Source organism: Phacochoerus africanus, chromosome 14, assembly GCF_016906955.1.
Source record: "Phacochoerus africanus isolate WHEZ1 chromosome 14, ROS_Pafr_v1, whole genome shotgun sequence".
Classification (NCBI taxonomy): domain Eukaryota; kingdom Metazoa; phylum Chordata; class Mammalia; order Artiodactyla; family Suidae; genus Phacochoerus; species Phacochoerus africanus.
The window spans coordinates 58,993,967-59,015,861 of record NC_062557.1 but is presented as its reverse complement, the minus strand read 5'-3'; the positions used below and the strand labels follow the sequence as shown (position 1 = coordinate 59,015,861).

General features: G+C 55.9%; 1 protein-coding gene and 1 long non-coding RNA gene across 5 annotated transcripts in view; one reads left to right on the top strand and one right to left on the bottom strand.

Moving 5' to 3' along the window:
• Positions 1-21,895, top strand: part of SPECC1 (sperm antigen with calponin homology and coiled-coil domains 1) — a 236,919-nt gene that overhangs the window by 46,070 nt on the left and 168,954 nt on the right. For 2 of the 4 annotated variants that reach the window (XM_047758552.1, XM_047758551.1), the window contains exon 1: positions 1,371-1,599. The exons of 1 other annotated variant lie outside the window; for it this stretch is intronic. The gene's annotated coding sequence lies outside the window, so the exon portion shown is untranslated. Of the gene's footprint in view, positions 1-1,370; positions 1,600-21,895 lie in introns of those variants that run through there. One more of the 4 variants, XM_047758556.1, reaches the window with a different exon arrangement.
• On the bottom strand, positions 15-2,223 carry LOC125114913 (uncharacterized). The gene is made up of 2 exons (XR_007131941.1): positions 2,152-2,223; positions 15-1,857 (listed from the first exon to the last, which is right to left on the bottom strand). It is a non-coding gene; the product is annotated as an uncharacterized LOC125114913 (long non-coding RNA).

The window sequence follows — 21,895 nt, the reverse complement described above, 5'->3', positions numbered from 1 at the left end:
TGTCCGTCCACCTCCCCCCGCTCCACCTTTGGGAACTGCTGTTCTCAGAACTAGTGGGGCTGCCCATCAGCCAGGTCCCTGCCCACCCCCCCAGGTGGACAGCGGGTCACTCTGGGGTTCTTTTCTGAGGCATCTTTTTCTGAGCTGTTGAATGCCAGACCTCGGATCTTGGAATAGTGCTGGAAGGCTCTCCGGTCCCCTGAGCACCTGTGTCTGAGTGACGAGCACGCGGAAGGCAGAGCCGGGAGGTGAGGCGACACAGGTTCCTGCTGGCATTGGAAGCTCTGGGTCTGGCTGGCTTAAAGCCAGCCCGAGTTCACCCCCAGCCTTGCTACTTGGCACGTTTGCTCGCTGGCTGAAATGGAGTTCCGCCACTTACAGAGCCCCGGAGGCACCTGCTGCGTCTGAGCCCTGGGCCGAGTGGTGGGGGAGCGTCGGGGTGGGGCTCCCTCAGTGAGAGCGGGTCCCAAGCACTGTGCCTCTGGCTTTCTTGAAGACAAAGAGGCAGGGCCACCAAAGGCGGCAGCGCTTGCCGGGGCGGCCCAGGGCCATATTATAACCAACCCCTCGCAGAGGGCAGCTCTAAGCTGTGTGGCCATATTATAACCAACCCCTCGCAGAGGGCAGCTCTAAGCTGTGTGACCAGAGCTCCTTTGTGCGGGTCTGTGACGAGAATGGCAGAGTCTGGGGGTGAGCACGAGGCTGCCCTGGACGCAGGGACTCAGCCCCACTGAAACTCTGCAAACCCACAGCAGCTGCCAAGTCAGGGCTCCCTGCCCTGTCGGCCTACCAGGCTGCTTCTCACACGGCTGTGGCTGTATAGTCACCAGCAGCTGACATCCAGCTTGGGGCCGTGGCAAAGGTCCCTGATGACGTGGGTCCTCGGTGAGTGTCTGCAGCACGGGTAGCACAGGTGGCTTGTTTACATTTGCCGCTGTGGCAAGAGACCTCCTCACTAGGGCCTCCGGGCCACCTGCTGTGAGAATGCGCTTCTGATGTCAGAGTCTCTGCGTTCAAAATGAGGTTTGAAAATACTTTTCTAGAATGAAAAGAAATTGCAGCAAATTACTAGCGCCTTGGAGACCATACCTCCCGAGATCCCTGGAGTCTGCTCATAACCACCTGCTTGTCCTCTGACTCCCCCACCCCACCTAGAACATTCTGCCACCTAGAACGTTCTACCAGTGGCAAGGGAGAGCCCCTGAGGCTTCAGGGCAGACCCACCTCCCAAGACCAGACTGGATGTGTGCGTGTGTGTGTGTGTGTGTGTGTGTGTGTGTGTGTGTCAGTTTGATATCCCCTGGAGCAATCAGCAAGAAACGAGCCAGCCTGCACCTTTAAATCCTGATGTCTCAGCGCGGTTTGAAGGAAGTCCGATCTAGTAGGATGGAAAGAGTTTGCACTTGGTTGGGGGGCGGGGGAGGCCGGCAGGAGCCCTGGAGAGCAGAGCCCGCCTGCTTCCTGAGCGGAGCGTTGCTCAAATGCTCAGTGCCCGGCGCGCCCGGGGTGCGGTTTTCCTCCAAACCCCAGAATAGCGCGGCGGGCTTGCAGTTTGAGGTCGGCCGCCCTCGAGAAGCCGGAGACGCGGAAGGTTTTGCCGTAAGTACCTGGTCGGCGCCTGTCTGAGAAGGGGATGGAGAAGCCCGGCAAGAGGTTCCGCCGCCCTCCCCGCAACCCCGGCTGCGCCCGCCGCGCTCCCGCGTCGCGCTGCTGCTCGCGGGCCGGACGAGCTGGGCGCGCGGGTCGGGGGCAGGGACCCGGGCTGAGGGCGCTGACGACGAACCTCGGACGCCTCGACGGCTTGAGAAGATGGTCTTTTCTCGCTGCCTGTCCCTTCTTCCGTCTTGCCAAGTAGGGCTGCTGGACGCCAAGTTCAGGTTAAAGCCCCAAGGGCTTAGGAAAAAAGTCCCCCGCGGGTGGGCGCGAGGGGCGGGCCGCGTGGAGGCCCGGGGTTCACGGCCCGGCCCGGGGGCGGGGGCTGCGCCTTCTTCCCTGGGAGGGGGGGCAGAAACCCCGCGTTGGGGGCGCCCGCTGAGCCGGTCCTCGTGCCAGAGCTCTGGGGCGCCCCCCAAGACCCGCTCCCCCGAGCGCGCCCTCCCCCCTCGCAGGCCCCCCCCCCGAAGGTCCCCGTGCTCGGTGTCTGGGCCGCACCTTGTGCTGGGGAGGCCTCCGGGCGGAGTTTCAAAGATAGGACAGAGATAGAGGCTCTTCTAGGAAGTTGCTTGTTAGCTGGTTTCTGTTTAGAAGGTATTTCACCCCACCCCCCTCACCCCCGCGCCGGCCAAGGGCTCAAGCTGCTTGGTCTCCACCGCCGCCAGCAAGAAATGAAGTTTGGGGGTTTGCATCCCTTTTCTCCACTGAGTCCAGTGTCTTATTAGAATAAAACGTTTAGGAGTTCCCTTGTGGCCCAGTGGGTCAAGGACCCAGCATTGTCACTGCTGTGGCTCAGGTTACTGCTGTGCTGCAGGTTCCATCCCTGGCTCAGGAACGTCCCTATGATGTGGGTGGGGCCTAGATACATAAATGAAACGTTTAGCTCAGGAATGCATGTGGGAAGCCCATCCTTTAACTTGACTGGAGAAACGCGTGCCCCCTCGTCCTGCTCCCCGCTGCCTCCCCCGCATGGGGATGCGGAGCTGGAGACACACAGGAACTCCTTTGACCAAGAATCTGTTCCTGAAGCTCAGCCCCGCCTGCGCCTGTTTCTGTGGGTCGCGACTTGAGGGGCTGTTTCACTTCCCCTAATCTCTCCTTTGCCAAGTGAGTTGACACGCAGATCACAGCGTTGTGTCACCAGGAGACACCCACAGAGGCCCAGGAGGTGCAAGTAGTGCAGCTCTGCCGCCCTTTCATTTGGGGAAACCCTCTACGTGGGAAGTATCTTTCCCCCTGTTTGAATTTCATTTTTCAAACACGTTAATATTTTTTAAAAGGATAAAAATAACATTTTCACGTGCCTACTTGCTAAAGGCAAGGCGGCAGGATCCCTCCACCCTCCATCCTGGCCTTTGATGCTCACAGCTGCCCTGCAAGAAGCCCACGTGCGGGGTCTTCGGGCTTCAGAGGTGGGGAGACCGAGGCCCAGGCAGGTCCTTTAACCCGGCGGAGGTCGGCCGAGGTCTGCCAGACTGGACCCCGGTCCTTCTAAATGCGGAGTAAGTTTAGAATCATAGGAAAGAGTGACTCAACCTCAGGCACTAAAACAACTTAAAAGTTTCTCTGTTTCTCTCCTACCTGTACGATCAAATTTTACAGCATACTTTTTATGTTATTAGTTCCACAATTAGTATTTTTAAAGTTTATTTTATTGAAGCATAGTTGATTTACAATGTTGTGTGAATTTCTGCCGCACAGCAAAGTGATTCAGTTGTATGCATTTACACAATCTTTGTCATATTCTTTTCCATTCTGATTTATCACAGGACATTGACTATAGTTCCCTGTGCTGTACAGTAGGTCCTTGTTATCTAGTTTCCCAATTTTTTTTGAGGGGGGGGTGCACCCGAGGCATATGGAGGTTCCCAGGCTAGGGGTGGAATTGGAGCTGCAGCTGCCGGCCTACACCACAGCCACAGCCACAGCAACGCAGGATCCGAGCCATATCTGCAACCTACACCACAGCTCACAGCAACGCCGGATCCTGAATCCACTGATCGAGGCCAGGGATCGAACCTGCAACCTCATGGTTCCTAGTCAGATTCATTTCCGCTGCGCCACGACAGGAACTCCCTGCAATTATTTTCAATGGTGAATAATTGTTCTACTGAGTGATTGTCCTTTGGTTACTTAACTGTTACCTGTTCTTAAAAATGGGGTTGCTTGTGTGTGTGTGTGTTTGTTTGCTGCTACAAAGGACACTTCAGTAACTCCCTTGTCCGTATAATTTCCCTCTTATTTTGGGATTATCTGTAGAACAGATTCTCAGAAGTGGGATTACTAGGTCAAGGGGCATGAAAGAAATTTAACAGTGCTTTGTATATGTTGCGAGATTGCTTCTGTACCAACACTGTGTGTGAGATGCCAGTTTAATTTTATCCATTTCAGTGACAGTACCATGGGGAAAAAAGAGGGTGGGAAAAGGCAAAACAGAATCACTTGTTTGTAATTTTGCATTTCTTTTAATAGAGTCAGAATGAACAGTTTTTCATACATTTGTTTACAAGTTGTGCCTTCTCTTCCTTTGCTCACTTATCAGAATCTTAACGCCTTTTTAATTTTCTTGATAATTCACACGTTTTTAAGAGATAATGGTTTCATCAATTATTTTCCTCAGACTATGATTTACTTTTTTAAGAAGTTTTTTTACAAAACATACAGCCAAAAAACAAAAAAAACAAAACAAAAAAAACCCCAAAAACCAAAAAGGGAGTTGCCATCGTGGCTCAGTGGTTAATGAATCCAACTAGGAACCATGAGGTTGCAGGTTCGATCCCTGGCCTTGCTCAGTGGGTTAAGGATCTGGCGTTGCCGTGAGCTGTGGTGTAGGTTGCAGACGCGGCTCGGATCCCGAGTTGCTGTGGCTGTGGTATAAGAAGGTGGCTACAGCTCCGATTAGACCCCTAGCCTGGGAACCTCCATATGCCGCGGGTGTGGCCCTAGAAAAGACAAAAAGACAAAACAAACAAAAAACATGCAGCCGGAGTTCCCATTGTGGCTCAGCAGTAATGAACCCAGCTAGTATCCATGAGGACTCAGGTTCAATCCCCAGCCTCGCTCAGCGGGTTAAGGATCCGGCATTGCCATGAGCTGTGGTGTAGGTCACAGACGTGGCTCAGATGTGGTGTGGCAGTGGCTGTGGTGTAGGCCGGCAGCTACAGCTCTGATTTGACCCCTAGACCGAGAACTTCCATATGCTGCGGGTGCGGCCCTAAAAAGCAAAAACAAAACAGAACAACAACAGCAAAAACAAAGGCCATACAGCCATTTAACACTTTACGCAGTCAGCTCTTTCCATTTTTGACTGTGTCTTCTTACTTTAGAGATCCAAGGTATCTTCTCTTACAGGATTTATTTCCTTTTAGTTTTTACTTCGGTGCATAACGTGGAAAATAGATTTAAACTGGCCTAAAAAATATTTGGAGTTCCCTGGTGGCTCAGTGGGGAAAGGGTCTGGCACTTTTGCTGCTGTGGCTCAGGTTTGATCCCTGGCCCTGGAACCTCTGCATGCCACAGGGATGGCTAAAAAAAATAATGCTAGTCAGTTTTCTGGTATCACTTTGGAAGGAAAGGTATTAGGTTTAGTTTTTCAGCAGGAGAAATGACTCAACTGTCAGTGAATTCAGGGGAGATGCCCCAAGAAAGAGACGAGAGAAAGGAGGGGAGATGGAGAGCATTTGCTTATGTTGTACAGTCACAGAGGGAGGTGAGCCACAAACCTGGGACCGTCATGGAGACGGAGGGTCCCCAGAGCAGCCCGAGCCACCCCTGGGGCTGCAGTGCCGCCGCCTCATCACGGGAAGGGCTGGGGCAGCCTGGCTGGTGGTCCCCTGGGGGAGCCTCAGAGTAGCTGGGGAGGGTTGGGCTGTAGATAAAAGTCTTTCCCTAGCCTGGGGGCTTGAGCCCGCCCTGGTACCCACTGCCCCTGGGGCCTCTCTCGGTGTCACCTATGAGGTCTGAACGGAAGCATTCCCAGGGCCCTGGCGCGCCCCCTGCGGGCTGGGCGCCTCCTGCAGCGGGGGCTCATGGCTCTGGGCTGCGGAGCCCTGGGCGTCCCCTGGTGGTCCCCAGGGAGGAGCGGCTGCTCCCATGCCGGGTCCTTCTCGTGCCTCAGTGCTGCAGCTGGAGGTCCCCAGGCTTGGGGTCTGGGCTCCCGCCTCCGCCCAGCACACCTTTCCCTGCCCCCTCCTGCCACTGGGCTCCCCCTGCCCCTGTCACCCGTCGCCAGGGCGGCGGCTCAGCCTTCCCTCCCTGACTCAGTGCTGGTGGTGCCTCTCCTGCGGATGAACTCCGACAGCACTGCCCAACACCCCTGTTTTCCTTGGACCGGCTGGCAGTGCCCTGACCCAGATCAGGAGCCCGTGAGCAGGGCTCCTCTCCCGGCAGGGTGCTCCCCCAACCCCAGCTGCCTCGTGGGTGAGCCAGCGAGTCCCGGTTCAGGGCCGACTTTTCTCTGCCCAGTGTCTTCACCTGAAAGGGGTGCGGGCAGGCGGTTTTCCAGCAGCAGTGTGTGAGTGTGTGTGTGTGTGTGTGTGTGTGTGTGTGTGTGTGTGTGTGTGTGTGGTGGGCCGGTCTGTGGTTTGGAAAGTCTGCTGTGCTGGCAGTATGGTGGCCAGCGGTGGCCGTGGCCCTGGCTCTGGTCAGGGAACTAGCGATGCTGTGCGGCCCCGAGAATCAAGAGCAGAGGAAGATCCAGAGCGACTTGGAATCTCAGGGCAGGACCTGCGGCTGGCGGGTGTGGGCTGGAGGGAGACGACGGGCTGCCGTTCTGTCATCAGGGCCCGGGTTCTGGGCCTCCGCAGATGCCCCCGTTTCGAACGTGTGACTTGATGACTTTTGTGATAAACGCGTCCTCGCACAGAACCACCGCTGCAGCCGGGATGTGAGCCGTTCCTTCACCCCAAAGCTCCCTTCGTGTCCCTGTGCCCGGCGCCACCCCCACCCCTGAACCCAGGCAGACCCTCCTCGGCTTCCTGTCGCTCTGCTTTTTGGTGTGTGTTTTCGGTGTAATTCTCTTTGGTCTTGGCGTGTGCTTGGTCGGCAGTGTTGTGTCAGGCCGGGCGCTGAGCCGTCATTCAGTGGTGCACGCACACACGTCCGTTCTTCTTCAGGTCCTTTCCCGGGTGGGTCGGTCGTTCCAGAGCCTTGAGCAGAGTCCCTGCGCTCGACAGTAGGGCCTCGCTGATTGTTTTATAGAAAGTGGCCTGTCGTTCCTTATTCTGCCTCCTCTACAATTTCTCATCCGTGGGCCCACGCCCTGTGTAGTACTTTGTGTCTGATCTTCTTCACTCAGGGCGAAGACCCTTTTCAGGTTCTCCCGTGTTTCGCTCTGTGTGTTAGGGGTTTCTTTCTTTTTATTGCCGGGTGTGGATGTGTTAGAATTCATGATCCCGTCACGTGTGCGTATGTGTGTGTGCATGTTGTGTATGTGTGTATCTGCATGTCTGTGTGTGAACGTGTGTATGGTGTGTGTATGTGTATGTCTGTATATGTGTGTATACATGTGTACGTGTGTGTGTGAATGTGTGTATCTGTGTATCTGGTGTGTATGTGTGTGTGTGTGCATTTGTATGTGTGTGTATGCGTGTATATATGTATACACATGTATGTGCGAGCCTGTGTGCCCGCGCACGTGTGTGTGTGTGTGTGTGTGTGTGTGCATCTTCTAGACAGACTCTCAGAGCTGCCTTTTTACCAGCCCCTGAGAATGAGTCTGCAGGGGGTGCTGTTTAGGGGGGCAGGTCCCAAGCTTGGCTGTTCAGAGCCACCCTGGGAGTTTATTAAACAGTTGGAAGCAGGAGGACTCACCCTTGACCCACTGAAGTGGGGCCCCGGGGGTGAACCCCAGGCCCCCGAGGTCTTAATCAGTCTTGCGGGTCATTCTGCCCGGCCAGGTTGGGAAGTGCGGCTCGGGGTGCAGTAGCCGTGCTGCGACACCTCCCGGGGCCTCTTTGCTTATCGCCAAGAGACCATCTCGGCTGAACTCCCCCGCGATGCGGGTCCTCTGGGCACGGACCACACCAGTGTACCTGCCACGGGTCCTTTGTGAGCTCTTGCCACGTGTCAGGCGTCGGTCAAGAAGCTGTGTGTGTGCAAAAGTGAGTCAGGCTTGCCCCAGACCATTTGCTGCGAAGCCGTGAGGACGCCCACGACCCCGGCACACAGACAGAAGGTGCGGGACGTGGAGGCGCCTCCAGAGACCTCCAGGTGTTCATGGGTGTGAGGAGCCGGTGGTCAGATGAGGCTACAGGGGGAAGTCACACGGGCTCAGGGGCGACTTGTGCGGGGGGCGGAGAGGATGGGAAAGGCGGCTCAAGCAAGCAGGGAGGGGCGGCGGTGCTCCTGGGGGCTGGGACGCCCAGCCTGGGGCGGGGGAGAGGACGTGAGTCGGGAAGGAAGGTGGACTCCGACCGAAAAGGCGAGAGGGTGTCCTTTCAGCCCACGTGAGCTTGGCCCACGCGTGTCCACAACCCCCAGCCCCTGGCTCTCCTGTGCAATCAGCCCCTGCGGCCCGTTTCCCAGCAGCACATCCGCACACCGCCACGCGGCACGGGTTCCCGCGCGGCCCACCTGGACACGGGGTAGGCCTCGTCCCGCAAGACGGGCGGCGCTTCAGACGCGGAGCCCAAGTCCAGGCCGACCCCTGGGCTTCTGACCCACCACCGCAGCTCAGAGGTTGCAGGAGCCCCTCCTTGGATTCGATTAATTCGCTGCTCAGAGCAACATCTTCCTACACGTTGCGGGCTCGGTATAAAGGGCCTTATTATAAAGACACGTGCGGAAGGGGCACAGAGGGTGGGGTCCGGAGGGATTTTCGGGGAGCTGAGCCCGCAGGCCCCGCCCCTTCCCTGAGGTTGGTGGGAGGGGCCTGTCTGGCGGCCGCCCCGCCCCCGGAGCCACCTGCGAAGGCCCTCCAGCCCCTCCTCAGGCTCTCAGGCGCTGAAACAAGCCCTGCCTGGTCCGAGAGGTCTGTCCCTGAGGGTTGCTTTTCCAGAACAGGGTGTAAATGCAAACCCAGAGGAGGAAGAAGCCTTTCGAGTCTGACTCCTTTCACTGAGCACAATGCGTTTAAAATTCAGCCGCTTTTTTGCGTGTTGCCCGAGCCCTTCCTTGTTCCTGCGCGACTCAGTGAGTGGACACACCACTTTAACCCCCACCTGGAGACACGTCGGCTGTTTCCAGTTTTTGCTGTTCTGCGCTGTCGATGAAAACATTAATAATAGTCACCCTAAGAAATGGCAATTTTATTCGCTCCAACGTGAGGATTGTAAGGTGGGAGCTGGCCTCTCAGGTGGCTCTGAACACTGTTCCCGAGAGATAAGGGGATGCGGTACATATGTGATTTTGGCAAACGGGGTGCTTTTTTTATTTTTAAAGCACTTTTCTAAATATGGGAAGATGCAAGAATCCGGGTTCATAAAAAAAAAAAAATCTCTCCTGCGAATATTTAACTGTCTGAGGGCTGCTTCTGCTGGTTTTCCCAGAGCACAGGTGCCTCATCCTGGTCTTTGCCCCGAATTCCTTCCCAGGTACCTTGTGGGTCGGCGGCTGCACTGGCCAATGACCGGGTTCGTGCAGAGCTGGACGCTGAGCAACGTTCATCATGTTGCAGTCGTCTCGCCTTATGTCTTTTTTTTTTGTCTTTTTGCCTTTTCTTGGGCCACTCCCACAGCATATGGAGGTTCCCAGGCTAGGGGTCTAATCAGAGCTGTAGCCGCCAACCTACTCCAAGGCCACAGCAGCGCAGGATCCGAACCGTGTCTGCAACTTACACCACAGCTCACGGCAATGCCGGATCCTTAACCCACGGAGCGAGGCCAGGGATCGAACCCGCAACCTCATGGTTCCTAGTCGGATTTGTTAACCACTGCGCCACAACGGGAACTCCTCTCCTTCTGTCTTAATTCCCACTGAGGTTGGGACGGTCTTTAGTGACACCTTTGTCCCAGGGCCTGGGTCAGGCGAGGATTTCGGTGACAGGCCACGCTGGGTGCTGTAACGGGACCGGGCCCTGTTCGCAGTGGCCCAGAGCCTCGGGCCGCCTGTCCTGCTAGCCCGGCAGGGTCCAGGAAACGCTCCCTTCCTGTGGCTTCTTCCCACACCTAGTTACACTCTTTCGATCACTGGTCTCAAGAACCATGTATTGGGTCCGTTGTTCCCAGCTGCCTCATCATTCATTTCGTCTGGGGCTCAGTCTCGCGGTTGGGGACATAAGGAACAATGAGGTTATAAAATGGGCAGAATGCAAGCAGCGTCGCTGGTGATGTCATCAAGTTATGAGTATGTCTTAAGCGAAGAACTCCCAGGCGGTGCAGCCCGTATCTCCCCAGGTTGTCAGAACAGCCTGTTCTGCCCCGGTCGTTACCTTCCCGGGAAAGAATATACCGGCATCGAACATCACGTCCAGCAAAGACGTCTGCCTGTCCAAGGCGAGCAGCAGGGCATCGTGCCCTCTTTGAGGACTGAGAAAGGAATCTTGTCTTCTGTGGCGTCACAGGCCTGTTGCCAGGAGAAAAATTGATTTTTGTGTCTGAACGGACGTTTCTGCCCTCGGGGAGGTCAGGTCAACACAAAATGCATATTCGCAATGCACACTAGTGGGGTGGGGGGCAAAGGGCATAGAAAAAGCGTGTGTTTGAAGGTTTCCTGTCTTGCCCTAAAATAAGAGTTTTATTTCCTCAGCACCCAGTCTGTGAATCAGGCTCCCGTCAGGCACAGGTTTTCTTCTCTCTTGGGTAACGACGAAGGCGTGGGGTCACTGGATTGTATTGTACGATAGGTGCATGTTTAATTTTATAATGTTACAAACAAGAGGCCTATAATGGAGTCACTTATGCTAAGCCCCACGCCACCAAAACAAGACTGAATTAGACTCTGAGGTCTCCCAGAAATGGAATCTGAAGCCAGGCAGTCTGGAATCTTCTGCTGAGTACTAGCTCAGTTATCTGCCGGGCAGACCCCTGCTTCTCCTAAAGGGAGGTGACCCTGCCTGACATAGCCAACCTGCTCTTTTGCCAACTACAACTTCCAGTTCCTGCTCCCTTCTGCCTGCAAAACTCTTTCATTTCTGCACAGCAACTCAGAGGCCCTCTCTCTCTGCTGGATGGGATGCCCCTTGATTTATGAATCATCGAAGAAAGCCAATACAATCTTTCAAATTTACTCCATTAAATTTTTTTTTTTTTTTTGGCCATGCCTGTGTGTGGCTTAAGGAAGTTCCAGGGCCAGGGATCAAACCCATGCCACAGCTGTAAGCAGAGCCACCACAGTGACAATGCTGGATCCTTAACCCACTGAGCCATTGGGGAAGTCTTGAATTGTTTTTTTTTTTTTTTTTGTCTTTTAAGGGCCCCACCTGTGGGAGGTTCCCAGACTAGGGGTCTAATCGGAGCTACAGCTGCCAGTCTACACCACAGCCACGGCAACTCCATAACCTTCACCCACCGAGCAAGGCCAGGGATCGAACCCTCATCCTCATGGATCCTAGTCGGATTTGTTTCCACTGTGCCATGATGGGAACTCCTGAATTTTGTGTTTTTAACAGTGAGAAATGGCTACACTGATTTGCAAAGCAGCTGCACCATTTGCATTGTCACCAGCAGCGAATTAGAGTTCCAGTTGCTCCATATCCTCGCCAGCGCTTGTTTTTATTGTTTAAAATTCCAAGTGGTTCTAACAGATGTGTGGTAATAGCCCCTTGTGGCTTCCGTTTGGATTTGCTTGTAACGACCAGTCACGTGAAGCATCTTCTCCTGCGGTTATTTGCCGTCTGACTGTCCGCTTCCGTGAACTGTTTAAATCTTTGACCCTCCGGTTCTATTGGTTTGTACGTTTTGTCACTTTGAGTTTTGTTGAGTTTCTTTCTGAATTTAGAAACCAAGTCCTTTATCAGTTTTGTGTTTTGCAGCTGCCTTCCTTCCAGTGGATGGCTTGTCCTTTCGTTTCCTTGACAATGTCTCCAGAAGGGTAGGAGGTTTGTTTTGGTTTGTTTGGGGTTTTTTGGTGGCACCAGAGGCGCATGGAAGTTCCTGGGTCAGGGACTGAATCTGAGCCACAGTTGTGGCAACGCTGGACCCTTTAACGCGCTCTGCCACAGTGGGAACTCCAAGAGCACAAGTTTTGAACTTCGGTGAAGTCCAAGTTAACAGTTTAACCATTTTTTTTTTAATTTATGGATCATGCTTTTGGTATTGATTCTAAGAAATATTCAGCTAGCTCAAAGTCACAGAAATTTCCTTCTGGGAGCTTTCTAGTTTTCTGAAGGTTTTGGTCTGTCTGTAACGACAGAGGTTACAAGGCTCTGGACCCCGAGAGGAAGGAGGCCGTCCTCTGCTCCGGGGGCCTCTGGGCGGGCAGGTGGGGCTGGGAGATGGGTCAGCAGCGTGTTACTCTGGTCGGAGTGCTGGGGACCCCTCCTGGTGGGGGGCAGAAGGACAGGACCGGAGGGGTCAGGCTCCAGGTGTGGGATGGGAATGGGTAACCCTTGTCCTGGCAGTGGGGTGGCCACAGGGAGGCTGGTGACAGAGCAGCTGCCCATTCACAAGGCTGGGCTGTGAGTGTGGGTGCCTGGCAGGCGTGGGCACAGCGTGCAGTTGGCTTCACCCCAGAACAAAGAGAAGGTGGGGCAGCTGGGGGACACGGCTCTTGCCGTGTTCCCTGAGGCACAGGGGATAGTCATTCTTCGCTGAAAACCAGTCTGCCTTGTCTGTGTCACAAGGAGCCCATCCTTAGGGGGCAGCCACCCTGGGGACCGAGCACAGAGCTGCGGCCAGCCTGCTGTTCCCTGTGGATCTGCTCCCTAGCCTGGGGGCGGGTGGTGCCAGGAGCAGCCTGTGCGTTCATTATTCCTCCTATTCGCAGCTATTGTATGTATTTAAGACGTAACACCGGCTGGCTGGCCACCTCGAGTGCTGGGGGCAGATAGGGTGTGTTCCAGGCGCTGAATAAATTAACCCTGCCGGGCACAGCAGGTGCTGTCGTTAGCCAGAGGGCATGACAGGAAAATAGCTGAAGCCTGTGGGTTAGAAAAGAATATTTCAGGAATGCGAACACAAAAAAGAAATCAGTACATTCAGTGATTGAACTTAATCCGGTGACAAGAGGAAATGCAGCCCTGTGAGGGCCTGGACTTGGCCTGCTACCCAGAAAGGGTGTCTGTCACGCTCTGGGGACGCCAGGGTGACAGCGTGGGCGCGAGTCGGGTCCCTGCGCCCTCTGGGCCTGTGGAGGCTCCTCGCGGAGTCCGTCTGCTCCTTTCTTCCTGGGGTCCAGGAGCCAGGACAACTGCCAACCCTGAAGGCAGGCTCGCTGCCCCGTGGCCCCGAGCTCCAGGGCTCACTGCCCACTGTCCTGCAGCCCAGCCCTGTGGCCCCAGGCCTGCCGAGAGCCAGGCGCAGAGAGGACAGATGCAGGTTGCTGAGGCAAGAGCCCGTCCAGTCTGTCCTGATGCAGGTCCTGCCTCCCTTGCTGGTCCCCTGGGATGCTCCGTTCCTCCGACAGACAGACTGCCAGGGCCCCCCCCCCAGCCCGCCTCCCCACACGCCGGGGCCACAGCACACAGCTGTGGGGCCCAGCTGACACCTGCTCTCTGAACTCTTGAGCTCCTGTGTGTCAGGGCTGCCTTTTCAAAATAATGTCATCCATGCGGACACCTCACAGCTGCCCCGTGGGGTCCTTTGTGAGCCTGTCGGGGACACAGGCCTCTGAAGGGGAGGAGACGGCCGACTCTGAGGGAGGAGCAAGAAGGCCGCCATCTGGCTTTCCTCCCTGTATAAGCTCTCAATTTGTCAAGCTCAGAACTTGCACTGGTTATCAACCTGGTTTTTTCCACTACCACACACACACACACACACATGCACACACGCATGTACACACATGCACACAGATACACACAGACACCCACACACAGACACCCCCCCCCCACACACACACATACACAGCCACACACAGATACACACAGACACCCCCCCCACACACAGACCTGCACACATACACCCATGCACACAGATACGCAACACACACACACACCCCCGTCAGCAACTGGCCGCAGCGTGGGCTGTGTCGGGAGGCCGCCCTCGGGCCGGCGGGAGCGGCGGGTGAGCCCGTTGTCTTTCTTTCGTCGTTTCGGGGAGGAGAAGCTAGGTCGTGGCGATGGACGACGGCCTTGGAGGAGTCCTGGCCGTAACTCAGAGCCTGGTCCTGCCCCGCGGGACTGTGCTGGTGCCCACGCGCTCATGCCTGTCCCGCCCAGCATCGGGTGGGCAGCACTGGGAGCTCCCAGTGCATTTGAATTGTTGAGCTGCCTTCCCGGGAGGGGCTGTGGGAGGTGAGTCTCGTGGCTGCCCTGGTGCCCCATTTGCAGGGTGGGGGGCACGGCGTGGGAGCTGCCCTCTGAGTGGGCAGAGAGGGCCAGCTTCTTCCTGGCTTGTGTTTTTCTTTGTCCAGAGGCCCGTGTGGTTCAGTACAGTGAGCCCAGGAGCGGGGTGTGGGGACAGGTGCCACCTCCCCACCTGTGACAGGGGCTCTGCCACAGAGGGTCCCTGTGAACACTGGTGCCCAGCAGTGCTGGGGGAGGGGACTTGTCCCTTGTCCTCCCCCCCCCCAGTCTGGAGGGCAAGTGCATTGAAGTGAGTTGGCGGAGGGCACAGGGCTTTGGCCGGGTGCGGGGGTGTGCCCTGCCCTGACGCATTGTTTCTAGAGGAAGTAGCACAGAATGAGCCAGACGTGGCCGCCTCTTCCCTTGGACGCTGGGCCAGTGACATCACAGGGCTTTGCCCCTTGTCCCCCTGCCTGAGGGGCCTAGTTAGGAGCAGAGACACAGAGAAGGCTGCATGTGAGTTACTTAGACCCGATGTTTTCAATTAGCGGGTCCACAAATCTGTGGTTGCCACTGGCCACCCCTGAACGAAGCATTGAGCATAAATTCACATGTGACGAGGTTTCCGTTAAGATGTGGCTGAAATCGTCTCACATAAAAGTGTAAAATAGCCTTCGCTGTGCCCGTGAAACTGGAACATAGGGCACGTGTTTTAAAAGCTGCCCTAAAAATAAAAAAAATGAAGTGAACACGTCGTCCTTCAGGAAGGTCAGGAGTGGAGACGGGTCGGTAGATGGGTTTAGAGATTGGGCGTTAAACAGTCCTCGGAAGCGTTTCTCAAGCCCTCATAAGGTAAACTGCGATTATTTTCTCTGCGGCCGGGGCTGCAGCATCCGCGTGAGCGCAGTTTAAGGTAACGATGCTGGGAGGCCCCGCTCAGTGTCTGCGGGCTTCTCAGCCTGTGAGCAGGTTGGGGACTGGTTGAGCTGGGGGCTGCTTAGAGGCGTTTCGAGGCCTGCAGGTGGGGGCTTGGCCGGCGCCTGCTGGGGGCGCCGTGGGACCCCAGGCTGGACGTGGGCGCGGGGCCAGCGAGGGGTGGGTTGGGAGACCCGCGCATGTCTCGGGGAGAGGCGGGCTCGAACCCTGGATGAGCCGAGGCTTGAGGAGAGCCCCTGCTCTGTGCTCAGCGCTGGAACCTCGGAGGGAGCAGAGGGGAGTGGCCCCCGGGGCGTGCGGGGCTGGGAGGGCGAGATGGCCCAGGACCGATGGCCCGTGGTGACCAAGGACTGGCTCTGACGGCCGGACGGGGCGGCGGCCCGGGGATGGCCAGGCTGGCGCGGTCCTGAGTGTCCGTTTGTCTCTCCTCAGTGCCGCATCCTGTGGCCGCTGCATCAGTGCCTCTCCCCCGCCCCCCCCCCCCCGGGAGCCCGGGAGCAGCGCCTGCAGGGACGGGGACAGAGAGGTCTCGGGCATCTCCCGGCTGCTCCCACCGAGTGCCCGTGGGCTGGCTGCGCTTCTCTTCGAGGCCTCCGCTTCCGGTCCCGGTCCAGCTCCGGGACCCGCAGGCCCAGGCCGGGATGATAACAGCCACGCCAGGTCCTGCCCCTTCCTGTGTGGCTCCTCCAGACCCGCCCACACCCTTTGAACCCGTCCCTTCCGAGGGCCCCTCCTGCTCCCGGCCGATGGCCCAGACACAGGCGCCCTGTGACTGGATGTTATGACTCAAGATGCTTCTGCCCAAAGAGAGGCGACGGTCTTGGTTCCCTTCCACGCTGTACTTGCTGTGATCACATTTTTTAAAAGTGCAGTAAAATACACATAATATAAAACTTAGCGTCCTCACCATGTGTGTGTGTGTCATTCGGTGGCGTTTAGCACATTCACCCTGTTGCCCAACCACCCACATCACCTGCTGGGCACAGAACTGTTTCCACCTTACAAAACCGAAAGTCTCCCTCCGATTCAGCAGTCACTCCCGCTTCCCCCTTCCCCAGCCCCTGCAAACCACCGCTTACCTTCCGTTCCCAGGCATTTGACTGCTCCGCCTCAAAGACGGCGGCGTAATGTCCTCACGATTCATCCGTCCGTGCTGTTGACTGTATCAGAATTCACTTTCTTTTTAGGATGTAATCGTGGTCCACTGGATGGATGGACCAGGCTTTGTCCTTTTGTCCACCAGCGATGCCTCCGTGCTGCTTTCGGCTGTTGTGGATGCTGCTGCTACGAGCAGGGGTACCAGTGCCTCTCTCTTGCTTTCAAGTCTTTGCAGAACGTGCAAAGTGGACCTGCTGGATCATAGGACACATCCGTTTCTGATTCTTGGAGGAAGGGCTGTACGTAGCAGCTGCATCGCTTTGCCTTCCCAGAGCCCGGGGTTCCAGTTTCTCCACATCCTCACCGACGTTTGCCCTTTTCTGGTTTGGTTGGTTTGGGCGTCATCCTCGTGGGTGTGGTATGGTACCCAATTGTGGTTTCGATTTGCATTTACCTGGTGCTTAGTCCTGTTGAGCATCTTTTCACGTACTCATCGGCCATTCTTATGTCTTCTTTGGAGAAACGGCTATTCGAGTCCTTGGTCCGTTTTCGAGCCAGGCTTGGTTTCATTGCTGAGTCGTAGGGGTCCCTTAGGTATTCTGGAGATTAACCCTGTCTCAGTCTGCCTAGGCTGTCATAACAAAACACTGTAGACTGAGGGGCTTAAACAACAGAAGTTTGGTTCTTACCGGTCTGGAGACTGGACGTCCAAGAGCAGGTGTGGCTGCTGTGGTTCCTGGTGAGGCCCCCTTCTGGCTCGCAGACGGCTGCCTTCTCACTGGTCCTCACGGGCTTTTCATCAGGCCATGACAGGAGGCGCTGCTCTCTCTTCCTTTTCTGATGGGGCCACTGTCTTTTGTATCACGACCAATCCTTATCACCTCATTTCACCTTAATTTACCTCCTAAAAGCCCTGTCTCCAAATTACAATCACATTGAGCTTTAGGGTTTTGACATGTACACGTGGGGCAGAGGACACGATTCAGTCCAGAGCAAACCCGTTTGCAAATATTTTCTTCCATCCTGGGAGGAGACACTTCACTCTGCTGATTGTATTCTTTGAAGCCCAAAAGTTTTTTAATTTTAATGGCGTCCACTTTGTCTAGTTTTTCCTGTTGCCTATGCTTTTGGTGTCCTATTTAAGAATTCATTGCCAGGAGTTCCCGTTGTGGCTCAGGGGGTTAAGAACCAACTAGTACTCATGAGGATCTGGGTTTGATCCCTGGCCTCACTCAGTGGTTTAAGGATCCAGTGTTGCTGCAAGCTGCGGTGTAGGTCACAGCTGCAGCTCAGATCTACTTGTGGCTGTGGCACAGACAACTCCGATTCAGCCCCTAGCCTGGGAACTTCCATATGCTGCAGGTGCGGCCCTAAAAAGACAAAAAAAAGGAAAAAAGAATTCATTGCTAAATCCAGTGTCATGACGCTTCACCCCCAGAGATTTCTTTTGAGAGTTTTACAGTTTTGGCTCTTACATTTGGGTCTTTGGTCCATTTTGAGGTAATTTTTCTCTATGGTGTGAGGTAAGGGTTCTTTTGAGGCAGTCAAGCAGGTTCTCAGCACCGTTTTGGGAAAAGACTGTCCTTTGTCACTGGATGGTTCTGACACTACGCCATAGTTCATATCCTTAGTTACTCTTTCCATAGACCTTTTGAGGGTCTTCCTACAGAAGGAGCTCTTGAAGTATTTTATTTCCACCTCCTTTTCTACTGCCTTGGCTCCTTCTTTTTAAATTATTTGATGTGAAGCCACATTATATAAGTAAGGGAATAACTACAGATTAGTGGCCACCAGCTCTGTGAGATGCTGGCTTCTTGGTTCAACTTTGGAGCTGGAAGGATGGCCCAGGGCCGTGATTCGGAGGATTTGGTCTCACATAGGTCCCAGATTACAGCCTCTCTCCAGGGTCCGCCTTTTTTCGGATTTAGAGACCAGCCCTATTCGTTATGGATTCCACCTCCGGGCAGTGTGTCCCAGTTTCTGCCAGTCCTTATTCCATTTCGAGTTTGTTTTTGGTTTGACAAAGGTGTGGTTAGTGATATGCCCGTGTTCTTTTCTGTTTAATTTTTTGTGTTATCACCTCTTGGTTCTGGTTTTCCTTGCATGGCTTCTGCCCGTGGGATCCATGAGTTTCCGTTTGCCCTTTTCCTTCTGGTGCCGTTGGGGAATCTGCTCCTTTCCTCTTTTACGGGGAAGGAACCAAAGGCTAACGGGATGCTTTTTCACCTAGAGACCTTCAGGAAATGATACATGTTGAAGTGTTTCCCGTGGCCTCCAGGCGAAGTCCAGGATTCCCTCAGCTGCTCCCAGACCAGATTTTCAGCGTTAGCATCTCAGTGTCAGGGGAGAAAGGACCCCCCCACACACACTTCTGGTCCAGCTGCGTGTCTCAACCTTGGCTCTGGACACGGTTGTGAGGCTGCCCTTTGGGGACTGGACGTCCAGCAGCATCTCTGGCTCCGCCCCAGCCCCAACCAACCAAAAGCATCTCCGCCCATCATCGCCAAGTGTCCCTCTGGGGCAGAACCATCCCCCCACCCTGCTGCAGGGTCAAGGGCACCTCAGCACAGTGCTCCCGAAAGCTCTGGCTTGCTATTTTCAGCCTCTTGTTCGCTGGCGATCTATTTCCTGCTGAGTCCCCTGGTAGTTGAGTTATGTAAGGTTCTTATTTTGTTCGTTCTCAGGCTGGCACGCCTCAGCCCTCGCCTCCTGGTGCTCTTTCTACTGGGAGCGCAGACCCCGTGGCCCGCCACTCCCCAGGCGCCTTGCCCTTTGCGGTGGTCCAGAGGGCTTCGCTTCACACGTGCCCCTCTGCCTTCTTGCCTTCACCGGGTGATAAACCTGGGACCCGGAACGCTGCTCCCGCAGAGGCTCCGAGGACGATGGAGAGGCGGGGCTGCACGGTTGGGTGGGGGGCGTGGGCGGGGCCCCTACTGGCAGGGGGGGGCGGGGGGGGCACCTCCTGGTGGTCCTCGCTGCAGCCGCCGCCCTCCCTCGTCTTTCTCGTCTGCTCTGCTCCATGCAACTTACGAGTTACGGTTTAAATATAAGCCTTCTGCTGCTCCGGAGAAGCAGGAAGCTTGATGAGAAAATGAAATGAACAATTTAAAGGAAACGCCCCTGGGAAGGCCCTCCTCCGCCCCCATGGGAGCAGGTTCCTAAATTTCACTGGACACTTGACCCTCGGATAACACAGGTGTGAACCGCGTGATTCCACTTCCAAGGGGGTGTTTTTCAGTGGCCGACGCTGCAGCGCAGCTCGGAGGCAGGTTCAGTCTGCGGCGCGGGGACCACAGACGCGGAGGGAGGGTGACGGGTACATCAGGGGCCGATCAACCTCGTCTTGCTCCAGGTTCGGCTGTAACCTCTTGATCAGTTTGATCCTTTGGGGGGGCTAGGAGGATTTTTAGAAATCAGGGGATTAATAATAGAAATCTTTTCCCCCGCATTATCCTGTACTTGGCCAGAATGCCTCTATTTTCTGTTGCTAACTCACATCCATAAAAGCGGCCTTCAAGCAGCCTTCACGGTGGGCTTAGCCTTTCAGCGCTGGAGCCAGTTCTCCTAAGGTGTTCCGTCCCCTGTACTCGCCCTCTTCTAAGTTTCCAAATAAAATGGGGTTTCTGTCCAGCCCCCCGCCTCTGACCCTATCGCTGCGTGTGGCTGAGCCCCCCTTGGTCAAACACAATCACTGTGGGGGCACTGTGGGGGGCGTCACTGACATTTGCTGCGTGCCTTCTGCGTGCCCTGTCCTCCTTCATTCAGCTTCGTGAGGTGGCAGCGGCAGCTCCATCTCCGATGCAGGTGCTGAGAATCATAGCGTAAAAAGACGCCCCAGCACAGGTGGTGCGCAGGGGAGCCGTGTTTGGAGCCCTGGGTCAAAAGCCACATCCTTTCCCGTGGGAGGGAGATTATCCGGGAGGCCAAACCCATCCCTGGCCTGCAAGAGCCAGTTAAAACTGGGTTTGAATCCTGGCTAGATCGTACGCTCTGCAATCGGGGCAAGTGGCTTCACCTCTCGGAGCAGAGCCAAGCCTCCCCATCTGCAGCCTGGGCGTGACCCTTGCCTTTAGGCTTACGGCTGAGGTTTGATGGCACATCCACAAAGGCCGGCCTGGGAGTGGATGGAGAGCAGGGCCAGCACCGTGGGTGGCCCCTCTGAGAGCACAGCTTTGGCGGAGGGGGTGGGCTGTCCAAGGGAGGAGGGGCAGCATCGGCAGATGTGGGGACACTGGGAACCTGGTCCTGCGGGGCTGGGTTGGGGGTGCTTGATGAGGTCCCGGGGTGCAGAGTAAGGAGCGGGCGCAAGGCTGGCCTTCAGCCTGGCTGGAGAGGCGCCCCCACCCCCTTGTCCTCTTGTGTCTCTGGAAAGCTGCCCTCAACCTGCAGAGCCCGCTGCCCTTCCCGGCATCCAGCCCCCGCAGCCCACGCTGCACTCCCGTTGCCAGTGGCGCCCCTTCCTGGTTCTCTGGCTGGACTTGATTTCATTTCTGTATAGTCTGAATTCTGAAAGAAGTTGGAATTTGAAGGGAGGAGTCTGGCTGGTGCATGAGTACAAAATAGAAGCCGCCCTCTGGGAAAATAACAGGAAAGATGCAAGAAGAGAAGCCAAGGAAAGCGAGCTTGGCGGGGAGGGGGGTTCCAGGGCAGTGGGGGTAATTGGATTGGGTTCAGAAGGTTCTAGGAGAATAAAGGGAGGTGTGATGATGCAGAGGAGGCAGCCTGAGAAGTTGCCTCTGAGCCACGGCCCTTCGGCCTTTGAGAAGTGGCTGCACTGTTTCTCTGGTGATTGTGTCCAGAAGCCTGTCAGGTTTGTTGCCAGAGGAAGAGAGGAGCCTAGATCTGGAGCCTAGGACCCCCCCCCCCGACCCCCCACCCTCCTCGCCTAGAACTCCTTCCTCCTTCCTTCTCTCCCCCTCTCCTCCCCCTTCATGCTCTCTCTCCCCCTCTCTCTCCTCCCCTCCTTCTCCCCCCCTTTCTCTCTCTCTCCCCCACCTCCCCCTCTCTCCCTCTCCCTCTCTCTCTCTGTCTGCCTCTCTCTCTCTCTCTCTCTCTCTCTCTCTCCTCTCCCTCTCTCTCTCTCCCTCTCTCTCCCTCTCTCCCCCTGTGTCTCCCTCTCTCTCCCCCTCTCTCCGTCTCCCTCTCTGTCTGCCTGTCTCTCTCTCTCTGTCTGGCTCTCTCTTCCCCTCTCTCTGTCTGCCTGTGTCTCCCTCTCGCTCTCCCTCTTTCTCTCCTCTCTCCCCGCCTCTGTCTGCCTCTCTCCCCCTCCCTCTCCCCGCCCCCGTCTGTCTGCCTTCCCCCCCCCCGCCCCCGCTCTTTTGCGCAGGGCTCAGGGACACACTAGGAGCGGCTGACAAGGGCAACGTCTGTCCTCTTCCCTCTGCTTTGCCTCTCGACATTCGCTTCTTTCTTCTGGGGGTTAACTTTCATTCCAGGGGTGGCCTGGGACAGGTTGGGGCCTGGGACAGTTCAGGAACGCGGACACGTGTGGCCGAACCGTTGGTTTTCATCCAGCAAGCCCTGCGACCACCCTTTCCGAGTAATTTCGATCCCGGCACAAAAGGGAGCCTTGGTTGAGCAGACACTTGGTCACGTCCGTGGGTCCGGCTGCCCTGTCCCTGGTTCTGCGGTGACGGGTAGCATTCGCCGGTAACTCTCCCCGAGAATCCCTCCCTCGGGCCGGGCTCGTTCTCTTTGTACCGGGCGTCCTAATAAAACCAGTGGCCTGTGGGTCCTTCCCCGGGACCCCTTTCATCGTTGCTGTGGAACCAGCATCAGAAACTGTGGGCCCAGAAAGAACACTTGGTGCTAAACATAGTAAAATACACACGGAGGGGGTTTTTAAGACACAACAAAAAAGCACTCATGACTCCTGGAGCTGAGCTGGGA